General features: G+C 41.8%; 1 long non-coding RNA gene across 1 annotated transcript; it reads left to right on the forward strand.

Moving 5' to 3' along the window:
* Positions 1-16,649: 16,649 nt before the first annotated feature.
* Positions 16,650-19,293, forward strand: LOC310743378. The gene is made up of 2 exons (XR_014538986.1): positions 16,650-19,028; positions 19,241-19,293. It is a non-coding gene; the product is annotated as an uncharacterized lncRNA (long non-coding RNA).
* Positions 19,294-20,209: the final 916 nt, after the last annotated feature.

The raw sequence follows: 20,209 nt of genomic DNA on the forward strand, positions 1-20,209 counted from the left end.
TTGTACAAAAGCAGATGTAATGAAGGCTGAAATACCCATCCGTTACCTTAGGCTATATAATCATCCAGGTGTCAGTTCATTAATTGCAGCACTCAACCAGTATCCACTTTAGACATAATGGCTCACTAAGGGATATTTCTTCAAGTAATGGATTTTGTTCCCTGAATTGATCTTGCAAGTTGTTCCCATGACAAAAGACACGAAGTAAAGAGGCCTTTGCATCTACCTTCTTACAGATCACATTGATTGAAATAAGTCAGAGGCAAGAAGCCTGAGGAGTGCGGCCCAAATGTGCTGCTAGTGTTGTTTGGTGGTGACCACCTCAGGGATGCCCAGAAATTAAATCCCCTGGTAATTTCTAGCATAAGTGCATGCTCATGAAAAATAAAGCATCATCCAATGCACAATTTGCATTTTCATACCTTAGTCCTTTTTTAAAAAAAATTATTGATAACCTTAGTCTTGAGCAGTGCTTCCCCCCCCCCCCCCCCCGAAAAAATAGGTGCCAGTACTCACCATGAAGTTGTTACAGCAAGTGTCACACTTTTTAACAACAAAAATGTGCTGGTACTGCATACCCTTGAGTGCACCCTAAAATCCCCACTGGTCTTGAGTTATATTTTGAACTGTCCTGCTGGTAATTGTGTCTTGCAAAGTACAAAATAACGATTATATTCATGGCTTTTAAATTGAGAGCTAGTTGCAAAGTAAATGCATATGATATACACACAATGGATTAGAATGTTCAGTCATATGCAGGAGGTGGATTTAGAAGTGATGTTATTCTTTAAGGTGCCAAAAAACTTACATATTTCTTATGCTACCTTAAAATGTGTATTAGAGTAACAAAACAAGTGATTATTTCTGTCACTTTGTGAGCCAAAAGTATAGTGTGAAAGGATTTAAGTTTACTCTGAACCTCACTATTTAGGTGAACTACCGGTAACTCATTAGATTTCTCCTTTAGGGAACCCAGTTAATGAGCTAACTATCCTTTTAAATCCAGTTTTGGTGTGTTAAATGAGCCTGGAACCAGTGAGCTACCTGAAAAGAGCAGCTTTTTAACCTCAATTCTCCAGAGCACTGGTGACTGACTTGTCAGGGTCTTAAATGAGAAACACATGCGTGTGAAAGATCTCACAAAACAAACCCATTCACTTATATAATGTCCAAATAGCACATTTAAGACTTAAGGACATTCCAGATAGTGTGAGCAGATGAGATCAGAGAAGTTTTGCTTTGTGCGATGAATGATTTCACCTGAATGCTTCAGGACTTTTCAGATTATTGCTTTCTAGCAATGATAGTATTTTTGTGACTTAACTATTTTACAGAACTAAAACACCCAACACAATTTTGGAAGCTGGATCTCCACCCCCGTTTTGACCATGACTATTCCAAAAATAGTGGTAGGATTGTCACAGTATCAGCACAGCTAACCAGTTTGCTGCTTCAATCCCAATGCTAGAAGTTCCTTTCATCATGTGTTGCCACCCTTATTGCTGGAAAGCTGCAGTCTGGAGGGATCTCTCTAACTACAACATCTGAATACAATAGCAGCTGGCTGATAAATGAATAATTTGATCAGAACTGGGTAAACCGACCTTCAGGAAGCAGCACTGCAGGCGTGGTGATGGGTGCATAGGCGAGGCCAGGAAGTCTGAATGGTGTCTGAGCAAGTGCAGCAATGCTTTTTTTATTATGTCACAGTACAGTTTGTTTATATGCTGCCTGTCAGCCAAAAAAAGCCACCTAAGGCAGCGTACGAAGAATAAGCATCCAAAATCAAGCATGAACAATGCATTTTTTAAAAAAAAACAAAAAAAACTTGACATTTCAAAACAAAAACCAGAGACATTAGGATCCTGCCAAAAAGGCAAAGGACAGTCTGCACAAAAATGTTAGAAAAATCAGAAGTAAATATTTAAGCAACAGCTCCACCCTATGAGTCTCAGGTGGGGATGGGCCAAAGTAGATGCCCCTGGATGGCTCCAGCAGTCTCCCCTATAGACGTCCTAACTGGGTATCATTTGTGCCCCATTTCAGACAAAAATAGCTTGGGCTTGTACTGAATTTGGGCAGGCTTCAAGGGTTTGTTTGGAGAGTTCTGGCCCTGCGACTTCCTATGTTCCACTTGTGCTTTACCATTCTTATCTGAAAGCATGGAAAATCACAATATGGTTAAACCAGATGATTTATTTTTTATAGATGTTAATGTTAGTGGGGATACTAATACAATTATACAAAAAGGGGTAAAGGCAGTATTCATTATAGAACACATTTCAAAACTGCATTCAAAAAACCATGGCAAAGTCTTTGCTTGTTTGATTCCTTCTTTACTTGCAGGTGTAGGGTGTGTTTCTTCATGACTTCTCCTTGCTCTTTGACAAGTTCCCCAGGCTTATAACTTCTTTGAAACCTTCTTTACAAGCAGAGTTGTCTCTAACAATATATATATATACAAATATTAATTTATATTTTGTCTTGTTATGAGTTAATGTTTTTTAATGCTTTAAATGAAATTCAAACTACTTTAAAGTGTTCGTTCTATCACTAACCTGTCCCTTTCCGGGCTCACAGCTTCAGTAATGGCTTTTGTAATTCTACAAATGAAATCACATGCCGTTTAAGCTACCATGAGGCTTTCCAAAAATACCATCCTTATCTTCATCAAATAATTGCACATAGACTAAAGCGGGCATGGGTGGTCTCTTACACTTAAAAATACACTGCAATCTCAGGGTGATTAACCCCTCACATTCTAAACATTGATCTAGCACTGTTTTTTGTAAAGAATCAAAATTCAGTGTTGAGACCTGTAGGTTCCAAAGTTTTAAATTGAAAGATAAAATGAGTAGGGATACTAAGGCCAGGGTTTCAGAAAAACCCTACGAGAACCAAAACATTGCTCACCCTGAAATTCTATCAAAAAAATTGCAGTGCCATTTTCCAATCCACAAAGTATACAAAAATGCATATACTCCATTAAGCTGCCCATGCAAATGCACATTGTAAAAATGGCTTACAAAGATGGATTCTTTTAGGATACATAGCTTTGCAAAAATTTCCTCTCCTCCTCACTCTGTTTGGGATTCCAGGTGTCTGGTTTACAAGGGTTATTATGCAGCTGCAACCCTGTGACAAGATAAAGCAGATAGTGTGTCGAGCAGGGAAAGAGTTAAAATATTTCCTCCAGTGAAGCCTATAGCCAGCTAAGACTACAGGTCAAGTATAAAAATTGACTGACCTTGTTAAACACTTCCTATAAGTCATGGGAATATGCAGAGTGGATATACAAATGACAATAAAGAAATCAATTTCAAGTAACAAAACACATGTAGTACAAGAGTAATTTGCAGCATAGTTCAGAAGGTGAATTGTTGGTTTCTTGGTATCAAATTACCTTGGTAAATTTATTATTGACTAGCATAGTATTTTTATATCACATCAGTACTTTTTCTCAGCCATATTTAAGGTGTTTAGAAAGCTTGCACCATGGTAAATTTGTTACTCTTTAGGATACCACAAACTTATTTTATGGTGTCCTATTTCTCAAGTTCCTTTTTTAGGGGAATGAGGGGATCCTATTCTGGGAACTGTACCATGGTCCCATCAGGAAGATTTTGGGCATCACATGGCAGGTCAGTCTCAAAGATGTGCTCTACCAAGCCCACATTCCCAGCATGTTCACACACTGCTCTCAGTAACATCTACACTGGCTTGGTCATGTTCACAGAATGGAAGATGACAGGCTCCCCAAGGAGGTGCTTTATAGGGAGCAGGCACCCAACTCATTGGCAGACCAACTCTCCATTACAAATATGTCTGCAAACGTGACATAAAGACTACAAGCATCAATCCCACCATGTGGTCATCCTTGCATATGACCGCAGTGCCCGGAATACAATTGGGTCATGCATTCATAGCAGTGACAAGATGAGGAATGATCACAAGGAGGACCACAGTGAGAAGAAATGCCATGGTGTATCTGCAGCAGCACAACCAGATGCTTTCATTGCCCCAGCTGCAACAAAACATAACCCTCCAATATTGGTCTCTACTGCCACAGCAGGCTCCAACAGTTTGACCCCCCCCCCCATACACTCCTCCATCGACTCTAGAGACAGACAGATGCCAATTGCCATGGTGCCTCAACCATCTTGATTGCAGTTAAATCGGCTATCCTGTATCCCTTTCAACCAATGTCAGCCACTGGGCTCAGTAACTGGTTCTGCCCCGACTGGGCTAGGCAACTGCAGCACTTGCAGAGACCTTCCAATCCTGGAAAGCAGGTCTCATCTCAGTGCACTGGACTCGCAGCTGTGCATTGTGAGCACCAGACTCAGCAGAGTATAAATAACACGGAAGCTAGCTGTGAAGCATAAGTCCTTTTATTTCTAATAGCTACTACAAACTAAAGAACTACTGGCTTGCATGAGTGTTACAGCTCCCACTCTGCTATCTAGTCACTACATAGATAAGACTCTCTTCACACACAGGAGCAGAAGAGTGGAAGAGCAGTTTCCACCCCCTCCTTTCTCAAAACACCAGATCAGGAGATGCAATGGGAGGGGGTGAAATATCAACAATATTTATTTATTTATTTACGGCTATTAGCCCATAAAATATGTACAAACATAAAAACACAGCAACAATCTCCTTTTCATACCAACCACTGCAGAATCTAACACATTTGCAGTTTATGTACATATACAGTGAGTTGTTCTCTGTTAACAACTTTGGTTAGTGCATCGGCAGGTATTTCTTTTCCTGGCATATAGGACACTTTCACAATTCCTTTCTGGATGCATTCTCTATCTCAGTGAAGCTTAATCTGTAGATACTTTGTTCTCTGTTTGCATCTTTCAGAGTGGAGTAAAGCTATACAAGCTTTATTGTCCTGATAGACTTGAATAGGACAAGTAACTTTCACTTTTACATCCTCATACAGTTGTAATAACCACTGTCCATGAGGGAAAGAGTTAAAGCGTTAAGTTCTGCTTCGCAAGAACTCATGCTTATTGTTACCTGCATCCTACAAGACGAATCAAATAGGCATTGATTATACAAGTAGCACACACCTGAAGTGCTTTTACCATCAATTGCATCACTGCCAAAACTGGTATTGGCATAAATTTCAAGACCTCCAGATTTTTGGCTGGTGAACCTCAACCTGTAATGCAGAGTGCCTTTTAAGTACCTTGCTATGCGTTTCAGCGCCTTCCACTCTTAAACTGTGGGTTGTTTTGCATGTCTCCTGAGCAGATTTACACTTACAGCAATATCTGGTCTTGTACACCTTGCGATAAAACTGAGTTTGCCTAATACACTCCTGAAAAGCGTACAGTGGTGCCTCGCAAGACGAAAAGAATCCGTTCTGCGAGTCTCTTCGTCTAGCGGTTTTTTCGTCTTGCGAAGCAAGCCCATTGACGGATTAGCGCTATTAGCGGCTTATCGGCTTAGCAGATAAGCGGCTTAGCGGCTTAGAAGTGGGGGGGGGAGGGAAAAAACCCCGCAGGAACTCGCAAGACATTTTCGTCTTGCAAAGCAAGCCCATAGGAAATTCGTTTTGCGAAGCACCTCCAAAACGGAAAACTCTTTCGTCTAGCGAGTTTTCCGTCTTGCGAGGCATTCGTCTTGCGGGGCACCACTGTATCAGGAAAAACATCAGCATCATGTTGATAACCTTGAGAACCATGGGGATGTCTACAGCATTAGCATCACTCAGGTTCAACCTTTCAATAACATCACTGATTTTGTGTGTCTGATGCAGCAAAACATCACCTTGTGTGTTTCTCTCTAACTTTAGTGAGAGATAATAGCTGACTTCGCCAAGATCTTTCATATCAAAATGTTTCTGCAGCTTTGCTAGAGTGCTTTTGTAAATATTCTCATCTTTCCACAAAAATAAGATATCATCTACAAAGCAAATGCAGTAGAGCTTGTGCTGATTAGATTCTTTCACAAAAACACAAGAATCAGCCTTCCCTTGCTGAAAACCTAGGGAAAACAGCACTTCTGTCAGCTTGGGGTGCCAGCATCATGTGCTTTGTTTTAAGCCATACAAGGTTGTTTTTTTCCAGTTTACAAACCATTCTGTTTTATTTGCACTCCATCTGGCAGTAACATGTAAATATTCTCAGTGAGAATTCCATATACAAACGCAGTATTTACATCTTGATTAGTAATAGTCATACCTTCCTCAGCAGCAATTTTCATCAACAGCCTAATACTCTCAAACTTTACCGTCAATGAGTATGTCTCATGATAGTCCTGATGAGGTATTTTGAGAGAAACCACGTGCCACTAGTCTGGCTTTGTACCTGACTATTTTACCATTCTGATCAGTTTTTGTCCTGTAAATCTACCTGCTATCAACACATTTCATGCCTGGTTCTGCTGGAACCAATTCCCATGTGTCACTCTGCTTTAGGGAAACTAACTTGGCTTCCATGGCGTTTAGCCAAGGTTCGGCATCCTTTGCGAATTTTGAGCCTCTTTGTAGTTGGCTGGTACAAAAACTGAATCTGAGTTGCTAGTAACAGCAGCTTTAGCAAACTCTTTAAAGTACCGCTTAGGTGGTTTGGCCTTAATAGCTCTTTCAGATCTACGAAAGATTCTTTGGTGCTCTGGGTCTGGTGTCTCCTTGGGAGAATGACGATGTAATGTAAACAAAGGTGCTGTGTCTAAATCAGTGTCAGACTCATCTGATTGTTTAAGAGAGGCTTTTCCACTTTGATAATCTGTGTCATCAGAATTTGCATCTGCATTATCATTAGCAACAACAGGATCTGCCTCTATCTTAATTGCTTTCACATCATCTGAAATGGGATGACATTGAAAAATGCCAACTGTTTCCCATTTTGGGTTACAATCCATGCTTCTCGTCAACCTTATCACCTTTGTGTCAGTCATTAACACATGATAGGAACCTTTTTCATAACCCAGAAAAATGCCAGGTTTGCTCAATTTGTTGTTCTGCAAAGTGTGTACCCATACATCTGAACCGAAAATTCTTAAATGTTTCACATGTCTTCTTTTTGTAAAGCATTTCATATGGGGTGCAATCAATAGCCGATTGGTATCTACGATTGTATACGTAAGAAAAACAGGATAGGGCTTCTGCCCAAAAGGGATTGGATAGGCTTGAATCGTGCAACAGAGTTCAGCTCACTCGTTCGGACAAACCATTTTGCCATGGAGATTTGGGCGTGGCAGTCATGTGCTCTATGCTCTGTTCAGTAAGGAAATTCAAACTGTTCTGAACAAAATTGTCCACCCCCTATCAGTAAATAAACAACGTACATGCTCATCGTGTACATTTTAAGCCATGAACAAAATTGTTGAAACCTGGAAAATGCTTCGGATTTCTTTTGCAGCACATAGATTCCTATTCCAGATATGTTTGGGTCTATCAGTACCATGAAGAAACATGAGTTGCCTTTAGAGAGTGCTGGAGGTCCAACCAAGTCAGCATGTATAACTTCATAAGGTTTCTTAGCTTCTCTCCCAGATTTTACACCTTTGAGAGCTTGCTTAGCTTTGTTTTCTGCACAAGAAAAACACTTCATATGTTAAGGACAATTTTTCAATTTCATGCCCTCAACCATGCTTGGCATTTTGGCTACTGCCTGGAAATGCAAATGGCCAAATAGACGGTGGTACGCATGTATACACTGGTCATGCAGTTTCTCATTCTGTTGTGAAGGGTTACCTAAATACCTGATACCTGTTCAAGGTGTGCTCAAAAATCACAGACACAGTAATGGAGAAAAAGAAAGTAAAATTTTATTGCTGACAGCAATAAGACCCAGTGGAATGGTTTCCAAAGACTGGGTGCTGGAGCTCTGGTGCTTTGGGTTTATATACCTTTTTTCCAAACAGCTTTAGGCATTACATATTCATAAATTGCAGCAAAATCAAACCAATAAGCGTGGACACAACCCTTCCTAAATACTCCTATGTCCATTTAACATTTCTCCAACCTACATGTTAAGGCGAAAAGGGCTTCGCGATTTTGTTCAGAAATGACTCCTGGGTATATATTTAGCGTTAGTACACTAACAAAGCCTCCTCCAACAGCACCTATGGAACGGGTCAGGTAGATTTCATCACTACACTGTTCCCCTTGGACTTCCCTCCGTTTCCTGTTTCTAGAGGAACAAGGAAGGAAAGTCTCTACAGTCACAGGGAAAGTGAAGGCTCCGATTCCCACACACTGGTAATTACCAGGGTGGTAGTAGCAAGCCAGGAACCATAGATTCGGATCCTTAATCATTCATCCAGAATAGATGGATCCCTGTCTGGTGAAATTGACTGTATATTGGGGAAAGTATGGATACAAATCTGAAGGTGTGGTGTTTCCTTGGTAGGAGGTATTGAAGGAACACCACAACCAAAATTTATCAGTGCAGCGTGTATAATTTCCTAGCCAACCTTTACGTTGGTGGCATTGCACCTGGTGCCAATCTTTCCATTTGGAGTTCCATGCCCCAGAGGCATAGCAACAAAAACACAAGCCTTGGGAGGTTCTGGAGAACCGGAAATACCAGTAGGAGGTGCCATTCAATTCAGAAGGAGGTGTAGCAAAAAGGCCACTTTGGTTATATAGCAGGCCTGCCAACACAATATCAGGATCCTTGATCAGTCCTGGAATGAGGGACATGTCAGCTACCTTTCTAGGATGTTCATAGTAAAAGGTGACATTTTCTCCATGTACTGTATTTGGAACATTTTCTTAGCATGCTTTACAAAGACATTTCCTTGTGTCACACTGGGGTTCCCCAGAATCAAGATGCACATCAGGATTAATATGAACTTCATCTTCAAATTCTAATTCAGGATCCAGGGATCCCAAAGATATCAGGCATCATTTAAGGGTTACATAAGAGAAACTAATTTGTCAGACAAATTTACCCCCTTACCTGTCAGTTAAGGCTGGAGAGGAGGACAGAAACTATCACCTTCTGTATACCAACAATTACTCAATTGTAGGAGGTCTGAGGTACACAAACTAAACTGGAGGCTTTTCTCTGCAGTGCCCCTAGTGGCACAACTGCACATTTCTCCTGTTTGAGAACTGCATTGAGAAAGTACAGTTTTTTTCTTTCCCCCCAGAAGACACAGACCAAACTTTATGAAATATTCAATAGTACTTAACATAGAAAAACCACAGTAATTTTTTTCTATTTTTATTGAGCAAGAGAAATCTTAAAATACAATACCAACAAACATTCACTTAATTGTAGATTATAAAGAATATAGATAGAAAAAAGGACAGAAGGAAAAGAAAGAAAAAGAAATGAGTGTAGATAGAAAAAACAGTTTTAAAATACATATTAAGAAGTAAATTACAACCATCAAATATAGTAAACACTATGTGCGAATCTGCAAAGAAAAGAAACTTCCAACTAAACCCGTTGTGCTGATTTACAATTAAACTATTATTTACACAGCTATGTAAAGTTTTTCTTTAACGTAATTTAACTTTTTCTAACAGATACTTTGTATTGCATGGCTCATTCAATATCTGCCAAGAAGCTTTTATTGTCGCAGTACACTTTGAGATACTCCTTAATTATTTAGTCCTTATTTACTTGTGTTGAGTTTCCTCTCACTATCCCCATTCTCCTTGCTAATTGTAAGTACTCTATCAGTTTGCCTGGATCTTTTAATTGTTCCCAGAGATAAGTCATCAAAAACCATCACTTACTTGCCATTATACAACAGTTTATCAAGTTTATCCAAGTCTTTCATTGCCTTGAATACCTGCTCTCTCTCTATCTCCCAAAGCACATTACCACATCTCTCCGCCAAGTTGACTCATTTCTCAGCTTCCCGACCCTATGTATGCGGTCAAGCACGTCTTTCAAAATTCCCAATTCCGGCAACAAATTGGCCATCCACGCAATCACTTTCTCCATATCTTCTGACTCTGGAAAAAAAAATTAGAGGTAAATTCAACCTTCTGGCTCTATTTTCTAAGTCCATTAATTTATCATTAACATACTTATTGTGTTCCTTCAGTTTCCTGGTCTGCTTCTGCAAAGCCTTAATTTTTTCTTTGTTGGCCTGTTCCATTTCCCATGCAGCATTAACATTCTCTGCCATAAGTTCCACTGTTTTGGCCAACTTAGAGAGTTTGTCTTCTACTACAATATCTGGCACATTAAGCTTCTGTTAGATGCTGTGCTTTCTACCACAGGACTGCACCACATCCCAACAGCAAGCAAACAACCTATCAGTAACTCTTTTTCACTGCCATAGGGATTGTTTAACTGGTTATACTTTTCTACTGTTTTGTTTCTTGTCTGAAGCACTAAAAAGCAGTTATGAGGAATACTAGCTCCATATGTATGTCTTAGAATAGGGATGTTTCTAGACTCCAAATCCCATGTTCAGTAGCCGATGGTGATGGGATTTGGGAGTCTAGTAACATCTGGAGGGCTACAGGTTCATCACTGACATAAACCACACTTATTGTGTGCAAGCGAATTGTGCCTGTTTCACTACTCGTGGCTCACAGGACCGTACTCAGTAAACTAAGAATAAACCTTGGCTACAGAAAATGTCCCTATTTTCAGCCGAGGAATGTTGGAGAGTATGAGTGTCCCTGGCAAAGAAAAGGATAAAGAAAGGGGGGAAAAACAGAGCAACTTTGTGCAATTTTGAGCTAAAGGCGGAAAAGTTGCAGCTAATTGGCCTGACGATCTTTGGTGCAATGATTTTGGTGGATTTGCTCTGAGGATGTCCCTTAGTTAATGCACGCTACCCTCAGTTCATATCCAAGGCCTGTAGAAATTGCTGCCTCAGGCAGAGTGCAGGCCTGCCAGCCCTAAATGGTGCCCCCCCATGAGACCTTCTCACACCCTCTGCTTTCCTTGCCTGCCTGGGCACGGTTGTTTCAAAGCAGGAGCGCCTGCAGGCATTCCCCGTTTCCAACCCTCACCTCCAAGTAGAATGCCATGCCAATGGCTCTCTTCTTTGAGTTGGGATGGCGCATGTTATCTCTGGCCAGTCTGGCAATGCTCTTGTAGTGTTCAACGGAGGATGTGAATAAGGTCCTGAAACATCAGAGTAAGAGACAAAGGATGCACAAGCCTGAAGCTGGCAGGAAGAACCACTAAGTGTTCCTGCACAACAACCACCACCACCAGGGTTACTTGCACCCCGCCCACCTGATTGTGTTGCCCCCATCACTACCCTCTACTCCTCTCCGATTTCACCCAAGTCGTATCCCAAGTCATATCTAGCTCTCTCTGTCAAGGAAGGGATGCTTGAGAGTGCAGGGCAGTATCTTGCAAATGAATCTCCAGAGCCAGCAGAGTTTGCTGAATATGATTTCCAGTGCTCCTGCAGAACTCGGAGCTGGCAGGAAACAACCCAGATATAAATTGTGCAAAACAAGAGTGGTTCATTTGCCTTTCTTTTTAGCCAACCCCAGAATCCAGATTTGCTCTTGCAGATTTCATTCCACCCTCCCTGTAGACATTATCTGCTCTGCCCTGTTCTTATGAAACAATGATGAATGCATCAATAGATTTAGAGAAGGGTGGTAAATTGTGGAGCTTGCTCCCCACGTAGGTGTGTTGCATGCTTCCCTCACCCCCACGAGACCTTACACCCTCTGCTTTCCTTGCCGGCCTGGGCACGGTTGTTTCAAAGCAGGAGCGCCTGCAGGCGTTCCCCAATTCCGACCCTCACCTCCAAGTAGAATGCCATGCCTATGGCTCTTTTCTTCGAGTTGGGATGGCGCATATATTCCCGTGCCAGTCTGGCAATGCTCTTGTATTGCCCCTGGGATGATGTGAACAAGGTCCTAAAACATCCCTATGGCTCTTTTCTTAGTGTTCGGATGGCGCATGTTATCTCTGGCCAGTCTGGCAATGTTCTTGTATTGTTCTGTGGATGATGTGAACAAGGTCCTGAAACATCAGAGTAAGAGACAAAGGATGCACAAGCCTGAAGCTGGCAGGAAGAACCGCTAAGTGTTCCACTGAAGGTGCACCTCTTTACCCCGGCCTGTGATGCCTGAGATACGTATTTTCAGGACAGGAGAATGGCATTCAGCAGAGGTCATCATCAGATCAAGATCTCCCAACCCTCTGCAGGATGCAGCTCAGGACCCTGGTCCATCTCACTTAGTGTTGTCTACACTGACTAGCAGTGGCTGTCCAGGGTTTCAGCTGCGGGACTCCCCAACATGGAGATGCTGGGGCCCTTCTGCATACAAAGCAGGTGCTCTGCCACTGAGCCTCACAGCGATGGACCACTAAGATGCCGCTAGGCCAGTTATTAAGATGTACCCCCCCTCCCAGCAAGAAGCCCCCACCCCCGTCCAGCTCCCATTCAAGAACAATCCAGGAGAGAAAAACTGAGTGGTTTTGTACCACTATCGGAGTTTGTGGCATGCTGCATCGCCTGTAATTGGGGTCTTTATCCTGAAGCCTTCTGAGGATGGGTTTCATCAGCTTGCTGCTGGAATAAGGATCGGTGGCTAAGGCCTTCCATATCGCTGTGGCTCTTCTGCAATTTTTCAAAGAGAATTTTTCTTTTTTTCCTTAAAAAAAGTCAGGCCTTTTTTTTTAACTTTATATGGCACATGCATTACATTCAGCTCTCCCCATTTCCACATCACGAAAACTTTGCACATTGGCGTATATACCTTTTGCAAAGCAATGTCCCCTAATTTTATGTCTTTCTATATGTTATTTCCCCGTAACACACTCATCTCTTAGAGGCCCTTATTCATTGCACTCTGCTGAGCACTCCAGCAAGCTGTCTATCTCCGGGCTGAGATGCTTTGTGGCGAGGTTGACAAGTGCCGTAAGTGTTTCTTCTTTGGTGCTCGAGTCTGAGATCCTGTGGAGACGGTGGTAAACCTCCTTGACAATCATGGGCAGCTGGAAGAAGATAAAAGAAGACCAGGATGAGAAAGTGTGGTGGACCAGAAAGAAAGCAAGGGATTTTGGAGAAATGATATATGACGAGATAAAAAGGATGCTCAAAGTGATTATACACCCTCCCCAAAGAAAAACAAACAAAACTGAAGCTTTTGGGGTTATAGGGTCAGAAGTTCTAAAAAGATGGTTAAGTTATTTACATATGTGACTACCACCGCTAGGATTCTCTATGCGCAGAAATGGAAAAATGAAGAAGTTCCCAGCAGAAAAGAATGGATAAGCAAAGAATAGATCTGCAAAGCTGGCAGCTAAAATAACAGAACTTAACCATGACTGTTTTATGTTTAATGGAAGCCTTTTTAGGACTATTTGAAGAAATATGACAATACCACGAATTCGCTAGCAGGATTTGAACTATGAGCAATGGAAATAATTAGAGACTGTTGTATTTTTGCTATGATACAAAAAAGTGAAGTTAAGGTGCAGCAATGCGATAGAATAAAAGAACACCATGGAAAACGGGATGGAAAGTAGGTGTCAGGGTGACTTCAGAACACTCTGAGTCCCCTAGCATACGATACCCCAGTGAGGCTGAACTGAACGGGCAGCAGCAGGAAGAGGTAGCAAACCCTGCTACCGAAGATGAAAGAGAGCCAGGAACAAGCAGGGGTTTTGGGGATTTACAGCCCACGGAGGGGGAGGGAACCCAAAGAAAAGAGACGCAGGAAAGTGAACAGGCAAGTTCACAGACCGTGCAAGGGTTAAGTTCCAAGTCAGAGGAGGGGCAAAGACCTGAGTCCCCTCACGCAAGGCGCATCGGGAGATTACGTGAACGTAGGTGGAAGGTCGAAAAAATTCCCCGCTTTAGCTGTTGGAAAAGACGCCGTAAATCAGTGGGACCAACTGACGAGAACGATACAGATTGAAATGCCCAGTTGTGGAAATAGCAAGAAATAAAAGCTATAAAAACGACAGACCTGGCTGCTACTGTTTGTGTGTGAAGAGAGCAACTATGCGACCCTGATGGGGGGGGGGGTGGAGAGAGGGAAATTTATTATGTATTGGAATTTTATGTGAAATTGTGGAAATTTTTATAAAATACATATTGTTTAAAAATACCGGGATGAGAAAGAAATGACTATTTGTTTGTTTGAAAATGTGTATTTAGATTTTCAATATAGCTTACAAAAGGGAACCACAAAAGAAATAAATATAAAACGGATCAAAGAGCTGGCTTGGCTCATCTCACCTGTTAAAAAGCTGCACCCTAGGAATAGCAATGGTCCATTGACCTCAGTGTTGTCCACATTGTGTTTCCTTTGCATTGACATGAACAGGGTGGAATAATGTACCGTACATTTCCTCCTGGTGCTGGTGTTCCTGTCTGTTTGGGCTCATGTGAGTACTGAGCATTATTTTTAAATACTTTCCCATCAACTTTTTCTGAGCCCAAGGATTTTCTAAAAAGACACCGGGTCTCTGCATATGGATTTTATAAGTGTCAGAATGCTGTGCTCACATGTGATGTGAATTTGAGTCCGTTATATACATCTACATCATACTATAGATACTGTTCATAAGTCACCAGTTAATTGAGCTAATCTAAATTCATTGTTTTGGAACAAGGGTCAAATCATGGTTTCATGATTTATTGCTATTTATTGCTAATGAAGCCAGGGAAAAGGATGTAATACATTCTGATTCTTCCCTCCATGCAGCAAAGTATGAATAAGCCATTGCATGACTCAGTGGTGCTCTTTCTGTTGCTATGTTAATGTAGAATTTGCATTAAGCTGCCATTGTAGATAAAACAAGAAACTAATCACTCGGTGATCATTGTATAACATTGATTCACTAATAATTTAAGATTATTAGCAAGGAAGCTATTGTGATTGGGATATTCTGGTAGATGTCACTAAATTTGAGCTCCATTGCATCGCATCAGTATATTTTACCAAATCTTGTACAACTAGAATCTGAGGAGAAGGAAATAGGTTCCTCATCTTCCCATGTTCCTGTCTGCTGCTTCTGTAGAGACCTAAAGTCTATCCACTGTACATAGCCCTGTTTGCAGTAGTAACCTGTTCATGAACAATCTTCAGGCTATAATACCCAGCATAAAAAAAAATATGTTTGTTTTTGAGGAGAAAAACATGCTCATCAGAATGTATTCAAAGAAAGAAAAAAATATTCACAGATTCTGTTGAATTTTTTTTATCAGGCATTGTTATAAACACAGCTTGTGGCAGAACGGAGGTAGCTGAGAATAATTCACTGGAACCATTAAATCTTATTAGCAGAATTGTTTGCAGACACCAGGACTGGTGTCTGTCTACAGCAGCTGTCCAGGATTTTGTTTGCTCAGATTTCATTCTTAAACAGATTTGATAACAGTGCATTTGTCAATGTGAGTATGTGTGTGTGTGTGAAGTAAAATTATTAATACACTAAATATACATATATACATGGTTGTAGCCAGGATTTGGGGGGGGGGGTCATAATCCTCTGTCTAGCAGATTTGGAATGAAATATCTCAACAACAGTTTTAAATTACTTTCATTTGACCCCAAATGCTTAGAAAAATCTGTCAAAATCTTTATATAATTTCTACTTGTAGTTAAATATTTTTATTTATTTACTTGATTCGGGGCAGCTGTTCTCCCCTGGCTATGCCCACGAGTTTCCAAGAAGCTGAACAATATATCACATGTGAAATTGTAAAAAGATCAAAAGCTTTTGGGAAATTATTTATAATGAACTTTATAAAAGGTTTCGATTAATTTTTACTAAAAAAAGGAAGCCTTCCTCTTAGGCATTATGGCAGCAGACATTCCAAAGGAAGGAAGGAGTATACAGTGGTACCTCGGGTTAAGAACCTAATTCGTTCTGGAGGTCCGTTCTTAACCTGAAACTGTTCTTAACCTGAAGCTAATGGGGCCACCGCGCCGCCAGAGCACGATTTCTGTTCTCATCCTGAAGCAAAGTTCTTAACCTGAAGCACTATTTCTGGGTTAGCGGAGTCTGTAACCTGAAGCGTCTTTAACCTGAAGCGTATGTAACCCGAGGCACCACTGTACTTGTTTAGGAACATCCTCCTTTCTATTCATAATATGGAAACTCTGGCCATCACCGAGATTGCTGCTGAGGCATGTGCTGTTGTGGAGAAGGTGACTAAAAATCAGTCCTCCTGTCAGGGAAATACCTTTTCACTCACCCAGTAAAAGATATTACACCTTCTCCTTCTTTAGCAGAGTTTGTCTTTTCATCCAGTGAAGTAAACAGCTCATGTATATATATATATATATGAAACAAAGCTTTAATAGGAGAAAAAATGTAACATACTAACTGAAATGCAACATACTGAGGCAAGGAACAGCCTTTTCTAACTGACAACCTGAAGGGAGGGGCCGATTCTAGAGTGCAGCACAAAGCTCTGCCCACTAGAGGCCCAGTATTCTGCTTTTCCTACAATCCCCTTCTCACTGTACCTAATTTGAATTCATCACATCTAATTTAGCATATAAACTCACAAAACGTCGACAAAGGCTTTGTTAAAATATCATTTTCATTGTTGGACAGTACAGTGGTACCTCGGGTTAAGTACTTAATTCGTTCCGGAGGTCCGTTCTTAACCTGAAACTGTTCTTAACCTGAAGCACCACTTTAGCTAATGGGGTCTCCTGCGCTGCTGGAGCACAATTTCTGTTCTCATCCTGAAGCAAAGTTCTTAACTTGAAGCATTATTTCTGGGTTAGCGGAGTCTGTAACCTGAAGCGTATGTAATCTGAGGTACCACTGTACTATATTTCAATAAATCCCTTCTGGCTCAAATCTCTTATCACATGGCATTTTATGGCTATGTGTATGTGTATTTCTCTTCTCTGTTTGTACCGATTTAAGATAATGATTATCGTCCATAAGCTTTATGGGCTTAGAATCTGGCATTCCCAGATCCTCTAAAATCTTGTCAAGTCTTTGTGGTTCTTTGCATGTTTCTGCAGCAAAAACATACTCTGCTTCTGCTGAAGAGTGAGCTACTGAATTTTGTTTATGACTAGCCCAACTTACAGCTCCATTCCCATATATCTATCAGAATGATCCTGTCATGCTTCAGGGAATCTGATCTACCTCCCTCATGGCAGGCTGCCAGTAATGGAAAAAACAAGAAGCTCTTTCCAAACTATTTTATTCAACATTCAGAGAGAGAGACTTAGGATGCCGTCTCTCAGATAATGGTGGTTGCTCTGAGTAAAGTCCCACCCCCCCTCGGTCTCTCCTATTACACATCATCCCTGCGTCAGCATCTGTGCTTTCTGCTTCTGAGCTTTCTGTTCTCCTACTCTCAGTGCCCGCCGTGTCCTGGGAGAGGGGGGATCTGGAAGGCTTTCTAAAGACACGGAGTCTGTCAGCTGTTTCTCCCCTGGTTGTTATTCTTCCTCCTGCTTTCCCAATATTTCCCAGCTTCTCCGCTTTGCAGACTCTGAACTATGACCTTCTGCAAACCACTGTTGTAAATCTATACTGTCTCCCTCTTCTCTGGGATGTGGGGGGGGGCGGGGGTCCCCAACATTCCTCCTCAGACCAGTCCCTGACAGATCCTGGCCACATCCAGGAGAATGGATGTATACAAGGAGTGTACATCCATGCTGACCAAAATGCCTGATTCAGTTTGTATGAAATGAGTAGTATCCTTGATAATAGGTGTCTGTTTTTGTAATGTGTGGCTGGCTCAGGCAGGCAGCATGCGGCGGGGTAAGGCAAGGTGGGTGAGAAGCCATTGGCTCCAAGGCCCACAAAAGCGGTGGATCTTTGGGTTTGCAGTGTGCAAAGCTGAGCCAGAGCCCAGCAAGGGTGGAGAGCAGCAGAGAGGGCCAGGTGGGAGGATGCCAAGCGCCAGAGGGCTCCTAACAAGTGGCCTCGGCCTGGAGGAGAGGAAGGCAGGCTGGAAGGGCAGCGGCTGGTACTCTGGCAAGCTGCCTGCTTCCTTGCCAGCCCTGGGGAGCTTCGGCATTCTAAACTAACTGCAGCTTCAGATCAAGCTCAGGGGAAGCCCCACGTAGAGTGCACTGCAACAATCCAGACTTGAAGCACCGAACACTTTAACTGCCGTGGCAGGGGTTTGCTGGTTTTGGAATGGCTGTGGTTGTTGAACCAGGTGCAGCTGGTAAAAGGCACGGAGGCTATCTGGGCCTCCAGTGATAGATCTGGGCACAGAAACCCCCACAAACTGTGAACCTGCACCTTTAAGGATAACATAGTTGCTGATGATCTGATGTTTGTAAGAGAAATTGTAGCTGATTTTCTGAGGAACCCTTTACTCTGTTGAGAACCACATTCCCTTAAGGGTGATGCACTTGCAGAACATGAGGACTGAAACCCAAAATGGGTTTGCTGAAGTCAAATGTGGCCAGGGCACCACTTTCTGCATGCTGTCTCTGCCAGCCCCCTTCCTCCTGTTTGCCCCCTCCTTGTCACCTACATGGAATTAGGCCAAGGGCAAAATGCAGCCCTTGGGGCACAGACTTACACCCCCTTTCTCTAGGGCTTGATGCCGCATGTGTAACAAGAAGAGTAGCACTTTTGTCTCCAAGAAAATTAGCTTGATGTTTATATTCGTTTTCTAGTGTCTCTCATGGATGAAACCTGTTAAATTGTTAATCCTGGTCTGACTCCCACAGAATTAATGCAAAGTATTCACAGCATGACTGTGACATATGCTTTCCCTGAAACTTTGACTAGTAATACATTTATATATGTGTGCTCAGGCAACAGTAAGATAAATCAATAATGAATCATAAGTATCGGGGGCATTTTATATAGCCAGTTCATCTCTAGAGTCATGTATCTTCCTATTGATCCAACAGCTCTTTGGTGTTGAGTGGCCTTCCATGTATACGGCTTGGAAGGGAACAGAGTGAGAAGGGGTGTGGCCTCCATGCCTTTTGGGGTGTGGGTGTTAGGGGACTAGTAATAGCTCTGGTGGGATGCACATCATACTCCTGGGGTAGTTTGTCCACCTTTAGTCCCCACTCTGCACTCAGCTCTCACATGTGTCTTCTAGAAGCTGTTAGCAATCAACAGTGAGCCACACCCTGCGAAACAGCTTTAACCAGTTACCTAAACCAGGTGAGGGCAGCCGTTCAGTCTTAGTGAATTAGGGACTTCTCCTGCATGTGAAGTTGATTGAGCGGACAAGACCAATAGTGGGTCCAGCGGTCAAGAAGGTTGTTTCTGCACATGCAGTAGAAGGAAGTGAGGGGCAGAAGGGGCTCATCAACCTGGGAAGGTGGCGCATCTAGGAGAAAGAAAACTGATTTTAAACCTCCACTGCATTGCAGAATATCTTCGGAAGAAGAAAGGGCTAAGGAGTAAACCCAACACAAATCTGGAATGGAGTCCTTAAGATGGCTGGATGGCACCTTGTACTACTACTACTGGCAATTCCTGCAGTGAAGCAGGTGCCAAACATTGCTCTTCTTCCTTTGGACCACATCAGCAAGGCTGTGGCGTTCATACAGAGCTCCCGGTCGTCTCACGGACTATTGACCCGTACACCACTAATCCGCTGCCACCAACCAGGTCTTCCCCGGTAAATCACTTATTTTCAGCCAGGTTCTTAAGTTAACAAAGAAGAGTGTAGTTTATTGCAAACACAAATAAACTTTAACTGCATTCAAAATGTCGTTACTCTTTACCTTCTTATTTTTATCCTGTCTCTAACTCTTCTACCTCCCCTCACACAAGAACCAACTGCATTAACTGTCTGTTTCCAACTGCCTGCCAACTGCTTTCCCAATCAACCAACCCAAACCTTAGGCTAAGCCCTTTTATAAACAGGTGGGCTCCGCCTCTGGCTTTTCTTTTCTTTTTTATAAAATATTTATTAGAGTTTTACAAAAAGCAGGAATTTACAAAGTAAAAAGAAAACGAGGAAAAAAAGAAAGAAGAAGAAAAATACAAAAATGCATAGAAAAAAAGAAAATACAAAATACAAAAACAAGAGAAAAAATTAAGTAGAAAAAATTAGAAAGAAATCCTTTTTTCTCCATATCTTTAAGCTCATTTGCTTGTTTCCATGACCTCCTCACACCTCCCTTTTTTGTATTCCCGTTCACATAGTCAGTTCAGCAAATCCTTACCCTCCTTCATTTATCTTAACTCTATATCTTAGCATATTATAACTATGTATTTTCATCCATTATCAATCCATTTTTACATATTCTTAATAGCCTTGTTGCTAATGCCACTTAATTTCAATCCAACATCATTTTAACATTCATTAATTTTACAATATTTCTGCAAATAGT

The sequence above is a fragment of the Podarcis filfolensis genome (genome assembly GCF_964270895.1).
Source record: "Podarcis filfolensis genome assembly, chromosome: 10".
NCBI classification, from domain to species: Eukaryota; Metazoa; Chordata; class Lepidosauria; order Squamata; family Lacertidae; genus Podarcis; species Podarcis filfolensis.